Source organism: Lissotriton vulgaris, chromosome 4_1 (genome assembly GCF_964263255.1).
Source record: "Lissotriton vulgaris chromosome 4_1, aLisVul1.2, whole genome shotgun sequence".
NCBI classification, from domain to species: Eukaryota; Metazoa; Chordata; class Amphibia; order Caudata; family Salamandridae; genus Lissotriton; species Lissotriton vulgaris.
In genome coordinates this window covers 34,592,539-34,615,269 of record NC_141691.1, presented here as the reverse complement: position 1 = coordinate 34,615,269, position 22,731 = coordinate 34,592,539, and positions in this window count along the sequence as shown.

Sequence of the window (22,731 nt, the reverse complement as noted above, 5' to 3'; positions counted from 1 at the left end):
CGAGTTAGGTCTCTATCAAAAGGCTCTAACAGATCCATTCGAACCAATGGCTCTCAGCGCTCTGCTCAAAGAGGGATGACATCCCCTCAGAGGAGAATGTATGAGGCCAAAGAGAGGGAAGTCAATCTGAGGATTGAAAGGGAAGAACTTGCCCTGGCCAAAGAGAGACTTGCCTTTGCTAGAGAGCAAGAATTGAGTGGGACAAATCCCACTGGTGGCAGCATTCCCCCAAGGGAAAACAGGAGTTTAGACACTAGGCACCTGAGTAAGATAGTGCCCCCCTTTAAACAAGAGGATGACATCCACAAATGGATTACTGCTTTGGAGAAGGCTTGCACTGTACAGTGTGTCCCCCAGAGTCAGTGGGCAGCTATCTTGTGGCTCTCCTTTGAAGGCAAAGGTAGAGATAAGCTCCTCACTACTAGAGCTGAGGATGCTAACAATTATCAAGTCCTGAAGAATACACTGGTTGATGGGTTTGGTTTAACCACTGAACAGTACAGGTTGATGTTCAGAGATACCCAGAAAACTCAGTCTCAGTATTGGACTGACTTTGTTGATTGTGCCACTAAGGCTTTTGAAGGCTGGCTACTGGGAAGTAAGGTTACTGATTTCAAAGGATTGTGCAATCTAATTATGAGAGAGCAAATCTTAAGTAATTGTCAGAACCAGTTATTACACCAGTACCTGGTAGACTCTGATCTGACCTCTCCACAAGAATTGGGTAAGAGGGCAGACAAAAGGGTCAGAACCAGGGTCAGGCCTAAGAACCAGGGTGGTGACCAAAAGAAGGAATCAACCAAGCCTTAAGAGAAGGGTGGGAATAAATCTTCTGATCAAACCACAGGGCCCCAAAATTCCTCTGGAAAGGGTGGGTCCCAAACTTCTCCCAAAACCCAAAAGAAACCTTATTGTCATACCTGCAAACAGGTAGGCCATTACAAAAGTGACAACAGTTGTCCCAAGGCCAACAACAATAAGGAGAACACACCCCCAAATAAAGCTTCCCAGCCTCCTGTTACTACTAGTAGTAATCCCCCAGGTGGTGGGAATGCCCCCAAGAACCTGGGTGCATTTTCTTTGGGAGTGCCTGGGGACTCTGGCCTAACCAGGTCCCCTGACTTAGATACTCTTGTCTGTGAGACTGGCATGGGGTTTGCCAACTTCACAACCTGTCCCAACACTTTGGGCCGGTACAGACAGGAGCCCCTCATCAATGGTTCAAAAGTTGAGGCCTACAGAGGCACAGGGGCTAGCATCACCATGGTGGCTGAGAGCCTAGACCCCTCAAGGCAACTTATGCCTGGTGCCACATACCAGGTAGTGAACATTGATGGAGTGCAGAGAGATCATCCCATAGCAGTGGTAAATCTCAGCTGGGGAGGTGTCACTGGTCACAAGAGAGTGGCAGTATCACCAAACTTGCCAGTAGATTGCCTACTGGGTAATGATTTAGATACCTCAGCCTGGGCTGAGGTAGAGCAAGAAACCCATTTAAAAATGGTAAACCTCCATGGTAAGGGTAGTGGGGCAGTGATAGCCACAGCCCCAGTCCAAGATGTCCTCCCTGAACAGGTCAGGAGGGCTGTGCCAGTCACAGCCCTATCCCAGAAAGATGCCTTTCCTGAACAGGTTGGCAAGGCTGTGATGGTCACAGCCCAAATCCAAACTGAGTCCCTTCCTGAAAAGGTTGGTGGAGTTGTGATGGCCACAGCTCAAACTCAGACAGATAATAGTGTTGTGTAGCCTGAAACAATGGATCACTCCACTCAAACTGAGGGCATTGAGGAGGAAGAAAAGTCTTCCCCCTCCCAGACACTAGGTGAGAGCCAGCCTCCTCAGCGAACTGACTCTACCCCTGGTGAAGGAACTGCCCCAGAGGTAGTCAGGCCTAGCCTGGAAGAGCCCCTGATGGCAGTGGAACCTTCCAGGTGGGACCCAGTCTGGAGCAGGTAACCTGCCCCTCTCAACCCTGCCTCCATCAGCCCAGGGCTGTAGAGGTCAGGGAGGCCAGTGGTGGACCCCAAAGGGCCCCCTGTCCAAAACTCCCCAATCAGCAGATTTGGATCACTGAAGCTAGTAGTCCTAGCCAAGTGAAAATAAAACAAACTCCTGAGGGATCCCCCTTAAACTTAGTTAGGGAACTCCCACAGCTGGACACTGCTGAGCACAGCCAAACCTGGGGCCTAAAAACCCCAAACCTGACCTGTCCCTCCAGTAAGCCAAACAGAGGGACTCAGCCTCCAGCTTTAGGTAGCCAGAGGTTGACCCTGAGAGCTCATAGCAACTCAGTACTGGAAAGAAAGGCACCTATGGTGGATAGTGATTGGAGGAAGTTGAGCCCAAAAGTAGTGGAGTCTCACTTCAGTACTCCATTCCCACACCAGCCTTTTACTTTGCCAAAGCACACCACAGGTAGTGATTCCCTATGGTGGAGACCCTCAGATACCCTTAGGGTGAGGGGTTGCTAAGTGGACCATGATACAGGGGGTAACCATGCCAGTGCATGTACCACCGCATATGGCCACTCAGGCAATATAGGCTTACCTGGTCAAGGATAGCCTTATCTCCTTTCGTTTGGGGGGGGGGGTTGTGTAGGAAGGTAGATACCTGACTATGGTTACCCCCAACTTTTTTGCCTGGTGTTTTGCTGGTTTTCCGACTTAGTTGGCCTGGGACCCTGCCAATCAGGACCCCAGGCCTACTGCTCTCTCTCTAAAATGGATTCCATGTACCTTAGGAACATTTCCAATTGGTACTGGGCCACTTTATCAGACCCTGTAACTCAGGGCATAGGTGTACCCAGGGCCTACCAGGGGCTGAAGCATGTATTATGCCACCCCTGGATGGCCATCTACATCTGATACAACTGGCTGCACGACAGCTGTGGCAAGGTGGTGTAATCACCCTTTGCTATAGATATAGTATACCTATATCTAACCCTAAAAATGGACAGACAGATTCCTATCAGTCACTCCTATGGCAGGCCTTGACAATCCTGAAGGCAGAGTGCTTGGAATCGTGTGAGATGGTGCTCTGGCATGAGCTGAGCCCGTTGCAGCTTGCGGAACCAAGTCCTAATAGCTGTTCCATGATAACGCATACCGTATACTCTTAAGTGCATTATAATCCTCGCGGTTAAATGCTATCTTTGGTATTGCTTTATCAAAACATGTCGAGTAAGGTGTCATACGTATTGGAATACTAACCCCTCACCAATTCTGGCGACGGGGTTAGCATTCCACCCTTCTAGAGGGTCACGACATGTGTGTAACTGTGAACCCCGGTTAAAGTTAACTGAAGCCTCAGCTCCACAAAATGGATGCTGCCACCACAGACACGAGTCTGACCTCCTGCTGCTGGGAGTCCTTCCAGCGAGGAGAGCTTGGACAAAGGGTTTCCTGTCAGGGGCGGTGCTAGCACCATCCCAGACAGGGTTTTGTGTATCCTGGGTATGCAGGGCTTTACAGGAAGGTGACTGCAAGTGGCACCCCGGTGCTCACTACGCATCCGCCGGCTAGAACCAGTTCCAGGGGCACCCCAGCCCCTGGCCTGGGGAAATTCCGGCATGGGAGAGGGGTGTAGCCACCCCCCTTCCTGGTCCCACCCCTAGGGCAGGACCTAGTCGCGAATTCACCCCTTTCTTTAGGATAAAGGCAGGAGCGGGGACCCTTCCAGATTAGATCATCTTTGAACCAAGAAACTACTTTCTACGAAAGGAACTCTCGACTTCTTATCAAGATTTCTCCCTTGTGGCTAAGAAGTAGTTACCCTGCATCCGCAGGCACCATCTAAGAACTCTGCGGTTTGCTGCACGTCCTTCCTCAGGAATCCGACAGACCAGCACGACGAGACCCGGCTTCCCTGGCACCTCTGACCTCTACCTACCTCTACAGCTAAGCTGAGAACCGTAGGTGCGACGAGACCTCGAGGGACCGGCCATCATCAGAACTGCACGACTTCGATCCAGCACGACCGCCGAGGGATCCTCTGGTGAGTGCTTTGGGGTCTGAGAAGCCCCAACTCTGAGCAGCTCCAGCACCGAAGTTCAGCCTCCCAGCATCTCCACGATCTGCGTGGGGCCCTTCTGCTTTTTGCCGCGTTGTTTGGCTATTAGCCCGCTGGCTTGTGGCCTTCTTAACGACGCCCGACAACATCACTGCTGCTGGTCTGGTTGCTCCAGACTGGCCCTTGCTCCCTTCCAAAAGAGGAGCACCCCGGACACTCCAGGTCCACTCCAGACGCCATTTTAGGTCCACCACGTGGGCTTGAATTTGCCAAGACTTGTTGCCCCAATCCTGGGTCCAGCGACGTCAACAGCATCATCCATCGTGGGACAGCTCGCACCTCCATCCTGGTCGCCGACAACGCCTCCTGGTCCGTGAGACTGCAGAGCCCAGCGTCGCCCACTCACCTAGTCGAGGTGACTACCATCTGGTGCCCTCCTGGTGCCACCTGACTACTGGCTAGCAGTCACAAACTTGGTCCCCTCTGCTTTCAGGTGTCATCCATCTTCGATCCAGGCTTGGATCACTCGAACTATCTTCACTGGTCGCCAGCCAGCAACTTCTTTCTTCAGGCTCCTGTTTCGTCAAAGAGGATTCCCGACGTCTTTTCAGACCTATGCAGCTGCAGCCCCTGGGCTAGGTAACTTCGGCATTTTGGTGCCCCAGCATAGCCTCACTATCTAAGGGTCCAGATCCACTGTCGTTTTCGACCTACCTTATCGGGTTCGCCCGAGAACACTAACTTTGTCCTTACTAGTTCCCATAGACTTTGTCCCGCATCCCGCGTGAGAGTGCACACTCTGCACCCGAGTCCCCTAGGCCTCCTACTAGTAATCTGAAGGTTCAGTAACGTAGTCCTAGCAATTCCAAAGCCTATTAGTCCAGTACTTACCTGCTAGTAATTTCGCATTCCACTTCCATAGTATATGGTTTTCCGTGCCCCTCGGGCATTTGTGCAAAATGTGCAACTTAAAGTATTTTCGTAAGAGTTTTGTTGTGTGCTTAGTACCCTGTCCTCATAAAGAGTACAGGGCTGTTGTGATCTAAATAAATACACTGTTTATTTTCATAACAATTGTGTGGTGTCCTTTCACTTGGTGTTCAAGGGGTATATGTGATGGTATAACAGCTGGCTTAACACGCCCTCTAGAGTTTAGCCCGAAGACTGCTCGTATCCACGCTACTAGGATAGCTGGTCTATAAGGTTGACTTACAACCAATCACCATAAGGGTTGTTTGGACTGATACAAAGTACTCACTAGAATAGTGAACATTATATATCAGGCCAACTTCTCACAAGGGTTACTAGGGGAGGAGGAATTGCCATGGTCATCAAGATGTGAGTGGAAGGCTGTCAAACTTCCAGGGTGTGAAAGTGCTCGTTTTAAAATCTCGTTCAGCCACCATTTTACTTTATCGGGCTTGTTAATCCACCGACCTCCGGGCTGCGATTCGACCTTTAGGGCTGCTCTCCCGGACCTTATTAGCATAGAGGCACTGGGATGTGCAAATTTTAACGTGATAGGGGATCTTAATCTTCACTTGGACTGCCCGTCTTTGCCCGCTATTAAGAGCTTTCTGGCCGACTTAGAGGCCTTGCAGCTCTCTCAGCTGATTGATTCTCCTACGCACAGAGATGGCCATATACTTGACCCTTTCTTTACAAACCTTGAGGGAGTTAGGGCTCACTGTCCTACCCAACTGATTTGGATAGACCATATGTTAGTGAAATTGACATGTCCCATGTCGGAATCTCCTTTCATACCCCATGACAGACTTATTCTCAAACGACAGTGGAACAAACTTAGTCTAGAGGACTTCTATTGTGTGCTCGAGGCGGCACCGCTAGGCCCTTTCACGGAGGTGGATCATGGGTATGACTCCTTTTGTGAGTGGATCTTGGATGCCCTTGATTCTTTGATCCCCATGATGTGGGCTAAGTGTCGTAGAAATGAGCCTAGTCCTTGGTATGATAGCGCCTTGGCATTACTCAAAAGAGCTTGTACACAGGCTGAGAGATCATGGAGGAAAGCATATGACCCTGATTTGAAGGTCTGCTATTTGGCCAAAATTAAAGCATACCAGAGGGTGGTGTGTAGACCACGAGCAGCCTTCTATGCCCGCGAGTTCCAGAACAACACGAATTCCTCAAAACTGATTTTTAAGGTGTTAAAAGATCTGATGACGAAGAGGACAGTGGGGGCGGGAATCTGTTCGGACTCCCACTGTGAAGGCCTAGCCTCTTTTTTTTGTGAGAAAGTACAGGCCATCTATCGTTTTTTCACTACAGGATCTCCAACACCAGAGCGAGTTAGCTGTACTTTGAGAGACAGTGATTGTCTCATGACTCTGCCTCCCCTGTCTATGGAGGCCTTTGATTCTCTTAGCCTTAGAATCAAATCAGGATCTCCGGCAGACCCATTGAAACCGGCCCAGCTGATGAAGCTATCACCGTCATGCCACACTCTGGTGCGTTCTTTGATCAACCTATCGCTCACCTCTGGGAGAGTCCCTGCCAGATGGAAGCAGGCTGTAGTCACGCCTATTCTGAAAAAGCCAACTTTGGACCCTCTCAAGCCTGAGAACTACCGTCCTATCTCGTTGCTTCCTTGGACCACGAAAGTCGCGGAGGCCCATGTGAACACCATACTGGTAGACCATCTAGCAAGGGCTAACATTCTTGACCCTACCCAGAATGGGTTCCGTGCGGGTCACAGCACGGAGACGGCCCTACTCTCCATGGTCGAACACCTGCCATGTCCCTAAAACACAGGATGATGCTCAGAGATGAAGGTGGATAACCTACTGCTAGATTATCTCATGGGCAACAGGAGCACGGATGCTTCCATGGCTCAATCTATGCTGCTTGAGACATCCCAGCTGCCTGCCATTCGTTCCTGCTCAGGGTTTCTCAGACTAATGTAAATGCATGATTACTTTCCAGAGCAACATTCTGCTGGTCTTGCTTCACTTTAAAACACTGGTTAGCAACCTACACAAACACAGCTATCCTTTGGCATCAAAAGATCTTAAAATCTGGATGTTCCCCTCTATCTTGATGTTGGACAAATAGTTCAAATCCTAGTCAAACAGATTATTTATTGTTAAAATGGCGACCAGATGGATCGTGTGAAGGACGTTGTTGTTATTCTTGATGGGCTTTCGCAGAACATCAAAAAAGCTGAAAAGGTACCTTGCAATGTCTCAGTGGTGTCCATATTAGGCCAGGCGTGCAGGAATGCTTGTCAAACACTTGAATGTAAGTGCATGCATGATAGTATGCTGACACGGTATTAATCAAAGCAAGTTGTTCACAGATTAAACATAGAAGCATTACTCAGAAAAAAAAGCATTTAGTCTGGTATAACATTGAAATAAAAAATAACGGAACAGTGGCTAGGGAGTAAAAACTGCTGCTTCAGTGGAAATCTAAAAATCAGTGACTGCAAACGGTTGCCTCAGCATTACAGTTTAGCACACACACATGTTTCATCCTGCAGTTTTCATGTTTGGTTGTCTTCATGTTTCCAGTTAAGATTATCAAATAATAAGAAGTGTGTTTTTAATACATGTTAAAAAAATATTTCCTGTGCAATAGGAACCCATTTTTATTTATGTTTAGAGCCCTCCCAACTTAACTCTTTTTCAGGATGTGAGAAGTCTAGTCTAATTTAAGCATCCAATATTATCATTTTCTCTTGATTTGGGCTTCTTTTTCGCTGCAATTGTAGTTGTTTCAAATTAGAATCTGGGTAACAGCAAATATGAAGCACAGAAACACAACTGTATCTGGGTCATAAATATAGGGGGGCACTCAAATAAGAGAGCCTTAGATTAGATGCTTGAAAATTTGGAATTATGGTTCAGAGAAAGCACGAGAACCATGACTACTATGTAAATAATTGAATATTTGCCATAGGTACAGTCACCTGGACAGAGATAGGAGAACAAAACAGTTTGTGGCCTTTAAGAGCAGATAGCCTCTTGGAAACACCTTAGGCTTAAAAATGAGCGGGGAACTCAATGTGAGTTGCCCAATAAGGACCCTGACAGGAAGTTGAGAATTCTATGGAATGATTGAGCTCTAAAGTATATATTTGTCTAAGTGAGCATGTACATGAGTAATAATAATAATAATGATCTTTATTCGGTTTTTACAGGTTGAAAAAGCCATAAAAGATAACATGATATTAAAAACATTCACTTAAAAAGCAATTACATTTAAATTTTAAAATGTTACGAAGAGTGAAAAAGGTAGTGAATTACGGTTTTACAAATTGTTTCTATGTCTCATGATACATTTTAAAAAGTTTAGTACATGGTATACCGTACATTCAGAGTCCAAAAGTTGAAGTGATAACATCGCTGGGCGACACTGCCTATGGCCCCATTTTTTTAATAAAGGGATAAGCCATGTCTTTCGATGTGGGTGATAGAACTTACAGAAAAATACTGTATGGATGGTGGACTGGTGAGAATGATCGTCACAGGGGCACAGGACCATTTGGGTGCTCCAGTTGTTCTTATCAGGGAAGGTCACCAGTCTGAAAAATAGGTTCAATCAGAACCTTGTTAGGAGCATCTTTTCATAAGTGGAAATCTCCAGTGTGAGATATGGCTGGATTTTCAAGGTCTGCTGAATCATAATTGCATGCATGGCGGATTTTTTTGTGGCCATCGTTACTAGTCTCAGGGAGTACAGGTGGCTCAGTGCTGTTTGTTTTAGATCTTTTTTAGAGATTTCCCTCATTAGTTCTGGGTTGTTGTAGTATTTCTCGATCCCTAGATCATAGAGGAATTTTCTAATATATGTGAGCCAGGGTATTTTTTTTGCATTGTCCAACTCCATGATATCTCGAAGAATATTTTTTGTCAGGTTGTTTTCTTCGGATAACCAGACTCTTCTCCATAGCATTAGAGGTTGGATTTTAATCAGGTCTTCGATGAAGGGGATTCCCAATTCAATGTGCGAGGCATAGATGGAGGTGCCTCGTGGTGTTGATAGGAGGAATCGCGTAAAGATGTTTTCCTCTTTTTGAATAGGGCTGGTGTTAATATGCCCCCAGATCCCAGCACCGTATAATGCAATGGATTGGCACTTTGCAGCGTATATTTGAAGCAGTTCGACTTGGGGTTTTTTCCCTAGTCTGTTTGAAAATTTCACTAGTGCCATGATCGCTCTTTTAAAAAGATGTCTCCTGGCCTCTACTGCCGGTTTCCAACTTAGAGCGTCATCTATCATGATGCCCAAATAGGGGTATTGTGAGGTTCTTTCGATTCTTTGTTCTTTCAGAAAAATGGTCTTTGCATGTTTTTTTGCGCCACCTGCCACCATAACAAAGGTTTTTTTTACATTTATGTGCAGGTCCAGGGCAGCCATGAAATCTGCATATTTGGTTAGTAGTTTCTGTAGTTCAATTGGGGTTTGGGCTAAGATGACGGCGTCATCCGCGTAGAGCAGGGCGGGGATCAGGCGATCTTTTGCTTTTGGAAGGTCTCTTCCCCCCTTCAGCATACACTCTTCGAGACCGTTGGTGTATAATGAAAATAGAAAGGGGGCGAGGACGCAGCCCTGCCTCACTCCCCGCTCTACCCCGAACGGTGCCGTCAGTTCTCCTCTTGTCCCAAACCTCACTCTCGCTGTGGCCCCGCTATAGAGTTCCCTTAGGTAGTCCAAAAGAGGGGGGTCTACCCCCATCTTGCTCAACAGCGACCAAAGCTTGGAATGTGAGACACAGTCGAATGCGGATGACAGATCCACGTATGTCATGAAAATTGTCCCTGTTTTTGCGAGGGTATACTTAGATGTAAGCAAGGAGAGATTCAATACTTGGTCAATAGTTCCAAATCCCTCGACTGAAGCCGAACTGTAGGTCAGAGAGAATATTTTCGTCCACTACCCACTGTTGCAATTTGCCAAGGAGGACTCTGCCAACCACTTTACCTAGAGAGTCAAGAAGGGAGATTGGGCGATAGCACTTGACGTCTTGCCTGTCCCCCTTCTTGAAAATGGGGACCATTATTGATGAAGACCATGAGTCCAACAATCCGAGTTCCATAGTTGCCATGCAAACTCTCGTAATTATTGGGGTCCAGAGGTCGGGAAGGAATTTGAATAAATCGACGGGGACCCCATTGGGACCGGGAGCTTTTCCAGGCCTACTTAGGGATAAAGCTTTTTCGAAATCTTGTAAGTCGACTTCCAGAGAGATAGGGAAGGTGACTGGATTGTATGCAGACTGATACGAATCACAGTTAGATGTGGATTGAAAGATTTTCGAAAAATGACTCGTCCATGTGGTCTCGTCAATGGCCACGTCTATTTTTGGTCCACTGGGATCAGATAATGAGGGGGATTTAACTATTTTCCAGAAGGCCTGGGAGTCCTTCGCGAGTGCACTCTCGTGTAGTGCTTTCCAAAGGCATGTTTTTAGTTCTTTTTTCCTCGTCCTTCTGGCAATAGTATATTCTCTTCTGAGGCCTTGGATCTTTGTTGGATCTCTATTAGTTTCTCCGAGGGCTTTCCTCAAGTTGGTTTGTGCTTTCGTGCAATCTCGGTTAAACCAGCCTGTGGTCTTTAACTTATTTTGGTTATGGGATCTGGTTAACAGGTTTTTGACATATTCTATGATGGTATTAAAATTTTCCAAGATTTGATTCGCCTCCGCTTGGGGATCAAGACAGATCAGAATGTTTTTATAGGCGAGAGTGACAAGTCTCTTCGTAAGAGTATTAGGGTCCACTTTACTCCATTTAATGGTGAAGCCATTGGTCTTGTGCAACTCGAGCCTATTCTGTGATAAAGTGGTGGCTATAGTTACCATCAGAGGATTCGAGTGATGTAATTGGAGACTGAGACTAAGGGCGGAGTGGTCACTGAGGCAGTTTTCCAAGATTTTAAATGTTCCGATTAGCGGTTTTAGGGCTTCTGTAATTAATATATAATCCACGGTGGTCTCATGGCCCCTTCCTCTATATGTTGGCTCAAGTTTATTGGTAGTTTGTTGAACAGGGTTCAAAATAAGGAGATCCAAGTCTAATAGTATTTTGTTCATAGCAGACCCCACTCCTGCGTGGGTGAAGTGAGTTAAAGGGATATCTGACTCGTCCATTATTCCACAGACATCGATGTTTGGGCAGGGATGCAGATTGAAGTCACCACCCCAGATTACATAGGAAGTGTCCGCTTTCCGTTTATAGTCGGTATGTTCTCTTAGCTTGTCTTGAATTTGGTCAAGAATGATCAGAAATTTATCGGGGTCCAAGTTGTTATATGTGTTTACTATTGAAAAGCGAGTTTTTTTCCCTACTGAAAGCGTGAGGATCTGAAAGTTCGGGAAGAGGTCTGTCTTGATGATCTTTATATCTACAATTGTGTTGGCCATGTAGATTACCAGACCCCCCTTAGGTCTACCTGAGATGCTGGGAAGGGCAGGAGAAGTAAAAGTTATGTATCCCACTAGATGGAGGGCAGCTATTGCCCATGTTTCTTGAATGGAAATGATTTGATAATCGTTCAAGAAAGCTGCTGCCGAACCATCCTCAATCTTGTTACGTAGTCCAGCAACGTTCCAGAAAATCATGGAAAGCTGGGTGGGTTCAAGCTGCTGGGCGACGTTGTGATTGTGTGGTGTAGATTGGGTAGGCACTAGGATCGGGTGTGAAAGTGCTATTGTGGTTGATGGGAGCTCCGGTGAATTGGGTGTTTGTCAATCGACCATTTCCAGGCCACTGAACCTGTTCGCGGTCGGGAAGCCTAGCCAGTGTTGCCCATTACTGGTGCCTTCATAGTTGGAACCGAAAGGTTGGTAAGGTGGTCTCTCCCATTGCTCCCAGTTTCCAAATCTATTTTGAGGGCCCACGATCTGCCATGGGACTTCTCTCTGCTGATAGTTCGGGTTAGATGGGTACCGAGAGTTAATAGGTTCGGTAAGTCTCATTACAGGATTGGGGGCGGGTTCAAGCTCCCATGGTTGCGGGATTGGCTTCCTCCACATGTTGTCAAAATTACGTTGGTAGTTGTTGTTATTGAGCCTTTTCGGGTAGAAGTAAGACAGGGGTCTTGTGACAATCCCCCCGGAGCAGTTGTTACGTTCCCAAGAGCAAATATAGTCGGCTATGTTGGGATCCTCAAACGTGATGACTATACAGTCTCCTCGGATTGTTTTTTTCCTGTAACCTACCCACGAGGTCCTGGATACTGAGGCGATTTTACTTTTCCAAGGTGGCGGGACGGGACGATTAGTATTCAACCAGAACTGGACCTTGTTCTTTAGTGACCAGTTTGGTTCAGTCCCTTCACCTATAAGTTCGGGGACCCCCGTCATAACTACCACATATGGGGTGGCCTCAGGTGGGAAATTAAAAGTGGGCACTTGTTCGCTTGTCGATCTCGGGGCATTTTTTGTTTGAGGTGGTTTAGAGTTTGTTGGTACGGGTGTTTTAAGTGCAGGTGTTTTGGGAGCAGGAGTTTTTGTGGAAGTAGGGTTTGCAGTGGATGATGGTTGTGAACTAACTTGAGAAGGGATGACGAGAGGCATGGAGGTCGAGTTCTTGGGAATGGTAGGGTTTGTCGGAAGGATCAATGTGGTTTGTTTTTTAGACTGTGGGGGAGGTACAGTAGCAGTTTTCTTAGGAACAGTATGTGTGTGTTCTGGGTTTACAGTGGGCTTGGTTTGAGGTTGTGGGGATGTGAATTTTAAGGAGCCACTGATTTTTATTAGCTGCCTCTCTATATTACTAAGTCTAGTTTCTAGAGGGCGTATGTGGGAGTTTAAAAGAAACGCTATCTCTGTAATTAATTTTGCTGTTTCTCGTTGTCTTCCTATATTTTCTGAAGTTAGTGAATCTGGCATTAAAAAATCAGAGGGATCCCGCGGAACATGATGAATTGTTACCACGTTATTAGTTGAGGGAACAGAGTAATTGGTTGCAACTAGGACATTTGTGTCAGTAGGCAATATTGGATGCTTGGGTGTTATGGTTTTTGTAGTATGGTCCGATGTGTTTTTAGTGTTCCGTTTTTTTACAGCCCCCTCCCGCTTGCCTCTCATTTGTCTGGTTTCTTCGGGTGTGGGGTCGGGAAAAATATCGGGGGTGTTCTCAAGATCTGTTTCTGAGAGGGATACAGATATTTGTGATGCTGACAAATCGACGTTGTTGGGTAGACTAAGTCTGTTTGTCGTCGCCGACGTTTGCATTGTGGCTGAGTTTACTTCCGGGGTTTTTGCTGTTGCAAGTAATCCCATTGATGAGCGACGCGCAATTGCCAGTTCTGTAGAAACTCTGCCCTCGATTAAGCTTATGCTCTGATCTATAAAAGTATTCGCTTTGGCCAGGAAGTCATCCATTGGACCTAGTAATTGATCACCTATGCCATTCTTTTTAGATTTCTTTTTCTGCCTAGTGGATCTCGTGTTCATTTTACAAAAGTTGTGCACCTGGGGACGGTGGTAGCTTGACCAAATGTTGAGGGAATCAGGTTGTTTGTTTGTAGATACCTGTATTGAAGGGGCCGAGAAGTATATGTTAGGGTGGTGGGCCGGACCGGACTCTCCCGTACTCTAACGGCCTCAAACGGCCCTGTCTTTGCCCAGTCTTAGCCCGGGCTGCGTCCCGCGCTGCGGGAGTGAGTTGGTGTTAAGTAGGTGACTGTTTGGGCGGGGGACGGGCCAGCAGGGAGAGTGGACCGGAAGCTCTTCCGTGGTCTCGCAGGGACTTCTGGGAATTGAAGTCCCTGCACACTCGCAGCCCCGCTGGTGCCTCACGCCCCTTACCGCCTTTCCGCTGAGGTCGTCTCTTGAGCACGCACAAAGTTGCTGGGACGGGGGCCCACCAGCGAAGCGGCACCCGCGAAGCGGGTGCGGCGAGTCGTTTGCTGGGAGCCTCACACGCCGATGCCTCAAGTGCGTTGTGCGGTCGATAGCCTCTTCACAAATAGGTAAGTGTCCCACTGGACAGGAGTTGCCGGTACACTTTTAAAGTCTTTAGGTGGGCGGGGGACGGGCCAGCAGGGAGAGCGGACCGGAAGCTCTTCCGTAGTCTTGCAGGGACTTCTGGGAATTGAAGTCCCTGCACGCTCGCAGCCCCGCTGGTGCCTCACGCCCCTTACCGCCTTTCCGCTGAGGTTGTCTCTTGAGCACGCACAAAGTTGCTGGGACGGGGGCCCACCAGCGAAGCGGCACCCGCGAAGCGGCACCCGCGAAGCGGGTGCGGCGAGTCGTTTGCTGGGAGCCTCACACGCCGATGCCTCAAGTGCGCTGTGCGGTTGATAGCCTCTTCACAAATAGGTAAGTGTCCCACTGGACAGGAGTTGCCGGTACACTTTTAAAGTCTTTAGGTGGGCGGAGGACGGGCCAGCAGGGAGAGCGGACCGGAAGCTCTTCCGTGGTCTCGCAGGGACTTCTGGGAATTGAAGTCCCTGCACACTCGCAGCCCCGCTGGTGCCTCACGCCCCTTACCGCCTTTCCGCTGAGGTCGTCTCTTGAGCACGCACAAAGTTGCTGGGACGGGGGCCCATCTCTAAGCTGTGACACTATCAATCTAGAACAGTGTCTCAAAGAGTTTAATGTTTGAAACTTTGTGAATAAAGGAGTGCAGACCACCCAGGTGGCCCTGGAGATTCATTAAATTACTTAACTGTGAAACTGGACCAGAAATAGCCACCATGACTGAAATGCCTAATTCCAAAGAATATAAATGATGAAGCAAGCCTGGAAAGCTGTCACTAATATTCTGCAGATCACAATGATATGTACACAAAAGTTCAAATAAAATGACTTGTGAAGATGAAGCGAGTATGAAGAATTGAGATGTTAGAGATGGAGTTCTTATTCTGGAGTCCCGCAGTGAGGACAAGAGAAGTATGACCCCAACTTAATGTAGTGAGTACCTGGATCTGAAAGATGGTTTTCTAACAAGTCAGAGGGTGTGCAGAGAGCATATGTTTGATGGCTCTAAGAGACAAAACATGGGTGGACTCTAATTTACAAATCTGAAAGGCACTGATGAAACCTAGAAGCAATATGAGAGTCCTGTGTTATGGATGCAGCAAAGTGAAATGCAAGGTTTCACCTGCAGATTTTTGGGGGCTTCACAGATTTCACTGGGAGGACGGTGCTGAGGTTGTTTGTAGCATAGACACCGAGGAGAAGGGGGCCACCAGAAAATGCTCTGCACAAGGGGAGCATGTCGCCTCATGTCCACAGGAGCACAGCTGGTTTAGAGGTACTCAGGCCGAGTGGGGTGTATGCTGAGCAGATAGGTCAGCCAGGTAGTGTGCATCAAGATGCCTTTGAGATAGGGAGCAGGCAGGTTTCAGGGATGATTCTGGGACAGCTGCACCACTCACAAAGTGGATCTCAGGAGTATTGATGTCCTCATCAGATGCTTGCTTATTGAGCAGTTGCAGTCCGGATTGGATGCTTCGTCTAAGTGTAGGTTGCAAGGGTTACGGTACCCTGGGTGTTCAAGTGACACAGGTATTTTAAAAGTCCTGGTGTCATCACACTCTATGGGGAGGGACATCTTTCCCTCCATAGTTTATGTAGCTCTTCTTGCTTGGATGCTGCATCGGAGTCACTGGGGAGCAGCAAGCAGGTGAACAAGACTATACATGTTTGCTGCCTGTGGCCTGAAGGGGAATAGTTCGTCCACCCCAAGGCAGTTGAATGGTGATTGGCAAAGGTCTAGAGGTACTCCAGGGTTCTTGGAGGCCTCACAGTTGCAGGATGAGATGGCACACCACAATGGTTGAGTCACTGGAGCTACAGGCATGATTTTGCACTAAAATTCTGCAGCAGGTTATATTATCAGCCTCTCTTCTTTTTATGTCTCTTCATTGTATTATTTGAATTTAAGTTTAGGGTCTAGCAATGCCATTTAAATACTTAGGGGCAGATTTATGTTAACTGGCGCTTCCCCAGGGATGCACCAGTTAATGTGCACCACAGTGCTCCACAGCTCTGCCACCCATGGTGCGCGGCATTTACAATGCGGCGCACCATGGGGCAAAAACGGCACAGATGTGTGACGCATCTGTGCCGTAAAGGGTTTTGATGCAGCATTGGCCTGAAAGTGACTGAGTGAAATCTTATAGATTTCACTCAGCCACTTTTACGAGGCGTTCCTGCGCAGGAACGCCCCCCCCCTCCCTGAGCAGGAATTCCTCCTTATGGTGCAGGGCTTTACAACGTGACGCATCTCCGGCGCAAAGAGGTGCAAGGGCCTCATAAATCTGCCCCTTAATTTAGAGGTGTTAAAGAAAATCACAAGTAGGATCCAATGGGCTACTTAACATTAGCATAGTCAAAACAACAATATATTTTAACATAGTCAGTGCTAAGCCCTAAAGACTGGATCCAATGTAGAAATGATGGCTTATAATCAAATGTCAAAAAATATTGTTGCCATGCTGACCATATACGTTTTTCTCATTTTATTGATCAATTGCTGTTCATTAAACTTTGTTCAGATCATTGTTACCTGGACGTCCTTTGGATTGTAAATGGGATCTAAATGACCACCGTCAAAACCCCCAAATCGCCATGACTGACACCAACTCCGCAGCCAGGGAATTTCACCTCATCCTCTGACCCTGGACCTCTCCCTAGGATAACACCTGGTGGCCCCCTGCCCTCGGGAGCCCACCCATCCCCAAAGACACGCTTGGAACCTTACCATCAACCTAGAATCCTCCCTCTCCAAGAACCGCCAGATCAAAGCCGTTGCCTCCAGTAGTTCCATCTGCTTTCGCATCCTCCATAAGACCTTCAAATGGATCCCCCCGACTGCAGAAGGACCATCACCCACGCAATCATCACCAGCAGATTGGACTACAGAAACACCCTGTATGCCAGAATCAACAAAACTCTTCTACATAAACTCCACACCTTCCAGAACGCTGCAGCGAGATTCGTCCTTGGGACACCGTGCCATGAGCACATGACCCAACACCTACGAGGCCTCCACTGTCTCCCTGTCGAGAAGAGGGTCACCTTCAAACTCCTCACCCATGCCTACAAATCCCTCAACAACATCAGACCCAATTACCTCCGTTCTCGCCACATGAGGGGGGGATTCAATAGACAGCATTTTAGATGGTTCAGTGGGCAGCAAGCATTCAACTAAACACATTTCATTGACCACATCTACCTTGTCCACTGAACCATTGCCCAACTCAGATAGGGGAGACATTAAATCACAGGTTGGGTGTAGTCAGTCTATTCCCTCCAAGCCATCTAGACAACTATATCGGTTAAAGTAGCAAAAAGAGTTATACTGGGGGGTGTACTGGGGCGGGATAGCTGTTCTCATATCGTAATTTCTTGGTCTTCCCCTTCGTTCAACCCTTAACCAGTCAGGCCCTCCTCTGCCATGAGTTATACGAGTAGGTGGAACTAAGAAGGACACTGGAAGGGTCTGTATGGTCGAATCAAAGGATCTGTTAAATGCGGCACAAATATGAGATACCGTTCTAGGGTCTCTAAAGCTAACCGTGATACAATCCCCGTTAATAGACTTAGCCGTCTTGCCTACCCAAGGTAACCTCCTTACCATAATAATCTCGTTATGGAGATGAGCCGGGAGGGGTCTGTTCCAGTTAAGCCATTTTACGACTTTACTTTTCAGGGAGTTAAAGGTTTCGGTTTCTCCAGATTATAGGGCAGGGGCGCCAGCCAAAACCACCATATAACGGTTTGCTTCCGGGGGGAGGTCAGGCAGACGAGGTCTACGAGCTCTAGATGCTTTAAATGGGTAACCTTCTGTTCCGTCAATCATTGGTCCAGGTGGACAGATATTACTAGGTTGGAGTACGGGAGGTAACTGTGAGGGGACTTTATTACACTGGAATGGATCCTGGGGTAATGGGGGGGTCCCTTAGGGGGACCAGTGGGATATTGTGCTACATTAGCTTGTTGGGGAACAGGGAGGGTAGGAGTAATCTGTAGGATGTTGGAGCTACTGGGTTTATTAACATTGGCTAGGATAGAGGCAGTGGTTTTCTCGATGTTGGACATCCTAAGTTCAATCTTTTCCATTTTAGCCTCTAGGGGAAATAGGATCGATTTAAATAAAGTAGCCAGGCTTTCAATAGATATCCCGTTAGCAGAGGGGACTGTCGAAGGAATCGTAAGTGGTGGGGTAGAATCGTGTTGGGTCTTGGCTGTTTTCAATTTTCTACCAGCTTTCTTATGATATGATCTTTTCCTTTGTGATGTGATGTGTTGTGATGTGGAATTTTTATAGCGCTCTATCACTCCGAAGAGCATCTTGGCGCTTTTGACTTGTGTATTCCAGATAGTGAGAGATGTAATACTCACATTGACAATCAAATTCTAGACCAGGGTATTGCAGGTTGTGTCTGCCATGCTGTAGATCCAGGTTTTAAGAGCTTTCCTAAATTTGCTTTCGCAGGTAATTTCCCGGATGTGGTGGGGGAGTTTATTCCAGGCTTTGGCTCCTCTAACCGCTAAGGATTTTCCTCCTCTCGTGACGAGCCGGAATTTGGGAAAAACCATTAGATTGGCTGTTGTCGATCTTAGTTCACGGCGGGGGTGATAGCGAATGAAGTTTTTTGACAGATATTGTGGGCCTCGTTTATGAAAGGCCCTAAAAGTAATCATTAAGACCTTAAACAAAATCCGCTTTTGGATGGGGAGCCAATGAAGCATATTAAGTGCTGCGGAGGCTGAAGTTTTTCTAGGCATTTTCAACACTAGCCTTGCCGCAGCATGTTGGACCATTTGTAGTTTATGTAGGGCTGCTTTGTTTGCCCCCGAATATAATTTGTTACAATAATCCAACCTGGATATAATTAGTGCCACTGCTACCGTTCGTCTAGCTGATAAGGGAAGGAAAGTAAAGAATTTTTTGAGACCCTATATTACATTGAAGCACGAACCTGCTACTTCACTAGCCTATTGTTTGAAGGATAATGTCTCGTCGAATTTGATTCCTAGATTTCAAGCCGCCATGATAGTACTAAGCGGCGCCTCAGCTTCTGTTGGCCAGCATGTTTCGGGGGAGAACAGATTATTTTAACCAAAGGGTAAAATTTCTGTCTTCGCGGTGTTACATCTCAGATGATTCTTGTTCATCCACTCAAAAGTGGCCTTCAGACAGTCTCTAAGAGCACATTCAGAAATTGCCGCGTCCTCATCTAGGATTAGGACTAGTTGGGTGTCGTCGGCATATGCTATTGAGCTGATGGCAAAGGAAGAGATAAGCTCCATCAGTGGGACCACATAAAGATTAAATAAAAAAGGCTCAAACTAGAGCCCTGAGGTACCCCAGTCTGGACTTCCCTTTCTTCCGAGCAGTGTTGCCCTAGCATAGTAATCTGCTTTCTTTGTCTCAGAAAGTTGTTAAACTACTTCGACATGGTGCCCACTATGCCCACACTCCTTAGGCGATGTATCAGAATATTGTGGGACACTGTGTCGAAGGCTGCAGATAAATCTAGTAGGATCAGTACTGCTCTTTTGCCCTGATCCAAAGCCGCTCTAATTGTTTCGGTGGAAAATAAGAGGACAGATTCAGTTGAATGATGGGACCTAAAGCCAGCCTGATTTGGATGGAGAAGATTATTACCCTCCAGGTATGCTGTAAGCTGTTAATTAATACAGGTCTCTGCGAGTTTGCATACCGCTGGAAGAAGTGAAATGGGCCGTAGGTTTGATAATACTGTGGGGTCTGGAATGGCTTTCTTATGGAGGAGTCTAACAGATGCGACCTTCCAGGATGTTGGGATATCTCCTGGTTGGAGTGAAGAATTGAGTATGGAGTTGATCGTTGGATTCACTTCATCTTTTATGACCTTTAGTAGCGAACCTGAGTTTAGTCTGGAGATAGCTTGGGAAGATTCGGAAGATTCAGCTAAGCTAATTATGGCAAAGCTTTCCAAAGTTGTGGTGCCCAACCTTTCCTTTACAGCTTTGAAATCTTCGTCTAGCTCTTCCTGATTGACCTGTGGAAAGTCTTTTGTGAAGTTAGTGATTTTTTGTTCAAAATATACTGCAATTTCATCACAGAGAGACTGGGATGGGGGGATTTCCTGAGATAGTATTTTAGGTTTCCTGAAGCTGTTGACAATTTGGAATATCTCTTTTTGCTTATTATTCGAGGACTCAATCAGGTTTGTATAGTAGCAGGTTTTTTCAAGTTTGATTGAGATATGGTAATTCCTCCTAGCCTTTTTATATCTTTCTCAGTCATCGCTCTTATAATGGCGACGCCATTTTCGCTCTAATACTCTCACTTCTCCCATTGTTCCTTTAAGAGAACTTGTGTACCATGGAGCCTATTTCTTTCTTTGGAAAGTTTTAGATTTTGTTCCACGTGTTTTTATTCTTTACCCAATAGTTCTCATCCATCTCTCATAGTGTTCATTGTCAGTGGTCACATTCCCTGACATAGTTGGTTTTCCTGCTACCACCCAACTTTCCAGATCTGGATGTTCTATTATTTTTCTCCAGCATGGAATTGATTTTATGTTGCCTGATGTTAGTTTAATTTCCTTTTTGTTGTCGATTTTAAGGTTAAAGCCAATAAACTTATGGTCTGACCATGTTTGGGTTAGCGGAGAATCCACTTTGATTGTGTTTATGTTAGAGCAGATACAGTCCAAGGTGTGACCGGCTGTATGGGTTGGCTCTACTGTTAAAATAGTCAATCCCAAAATGCGTAAGGTTTCTTTAAGGCACAGTGCATTGGGGTCATTAGTGTTATCCAAGTGAATGTTTATGTCTCCTAGAAGCGTAAAGTTTTAGCGGTAGCCCCTAGTTTCTCCCCCTGTGAAAAAGAATTATTAAAGATGACTTCGGATACAAAGGCAATGGAAACATTGTTAGTTTCTAATACTAGATTGATTTCGGGTAGAACATCGTGCACAATAATATCAAGTTCCACGGGGGTCTGATTGTCAGCTTCAAGAGGAGGGGGATGATCTACCACTGTGCTGGTAGCGAGATCAGGTGATATTACAGGTGATTTAGCATAAGCAAGTATCCCCAGGGAGGATCTCTTAATAGACGACAATTCTTTGGATAAACGTTTTTCAAGGAGGTTAATTTCAGTGTCAATGATAGTATTTGCCCTGATAAGAAATGTGTCCATACCTCCAGTTATGGAGCCCCCAGCAAGCGAGGACTTACTCCGTGTTTCCCGAGCAGCCATGTGGACCAATAATGCGAGAATTACAACAAGAGTAAGAGGAGTGGCCCGGTCCGGTCACTGATGGTCACGAACGGGCACAAACGGGCCCGCCCTTGGCCCGGGTTTCGCCCGGCGCCGTTCCGCGTACGCGGTTATGAGATTGGTGTTATACGCGGAGCGGGTCCGGCGAACAGTAGCGTTGGTCTCAGGAGGCAGAGGAGTAAATCCCAGCAATCACGGTCTGCAGGCAAAGGGGAAGGAGAACCCACCGATGCGGTATAAGGCGGCTGCTTTTACCACCGGTGCAGTGTGGGCGTGGCTACAGGGAGAGCGGGCCAGGTGACAACCATTGGCCTCGCAGGGACTCCTGGTAGTTGTAGTCCCTGCCGTCACGCTCGCAGCCCTGTGTGCTGCCACAAACCCTCTCAAAGGTCCAGGTGAAGCGGGACCCACGGAGCGGGTCTGGCGAACAGTAGCGTTGGTCTCAGGAGGCACAGGAGACAATCCCAGCAATCACCGTCTCATAATTGTATGCCGCCTCATTCCACCGTCACGCTTCCTCATGACAACAAGTTGATGTAATCTTCTCGGCTCGTACTGGGCTCCTCGTGACTGAAATGGACTACGGACTCTGAGTACAGACAGCGCGGCAACAGCTTGGACTGAACTGGAAATTGCTGGAATTGGTTGGACCACTTCTACTCACGGCAATGGGGAAATAAGAAAGAGGCAGCCGAAGAAGTAGTCATGGCCTACCTGGATCCCATTGCGAATCGAGTACACCAGTGGACGGCTCTACAGAGGTGAAAGGGACGGACCATGAGGGCCCAGACAAACGCAATAAGTGTCCACTCTGACAGGCATGACGCTCAAGAGAATTAGGTAGACCGCGGTAAGACTTTGCCATCTGGATGAGTTGACTTGGGAGGGACTAAGTTGATGACAGGGTGCAGTGTATGTGAAAGGTAGGACATGTAGTTGTGTCTGTAACATGTTCTGATAGTGAAATACTGCCAATTTCATTTTTCACTATTGAAAGGCTATATTGCCCATAGGACAGAATGGGGAATGCTTTGTGACATTTTACAAGCATATCGTCCCATAGGAGTGTGATAGAAAATTGGAGTCTGGTATCCATGAGCTCAGAATTTTAGTAAAGGTGGTTTTTAAATGATGTGTTTGAAAATAGCACTTTTAGAGTGGCTATTTTCTTGTTGACTTTTTTGTGTGCCTCTGCCTGTTTGATGATTGACTGTCTGTATTTTGTGTGACAAAGACAGAGGATGTGACTTCTCTATATACAGCCACTGAGGGGTGAGGTGTGCCTAGCCCTTCCTGGATGACCCATCCCTGAGGTGAATAGACCCTGACTGCATATAGAGTGGTGGGAGGAGATTTACCCTGCACATGAATGGGGCCTGTCTCCCTTGCACAATGCTATCTCCAACTACTGTGGTCACGTTGCACCAGGGAAGGCAGAACTGGTTTGAACTGGGATCAGACCCCCTGCACAAAAGGAACAAAGACATTATAGGGTAAATGTATTAGACCTAAACCCCCTGAAATTTAG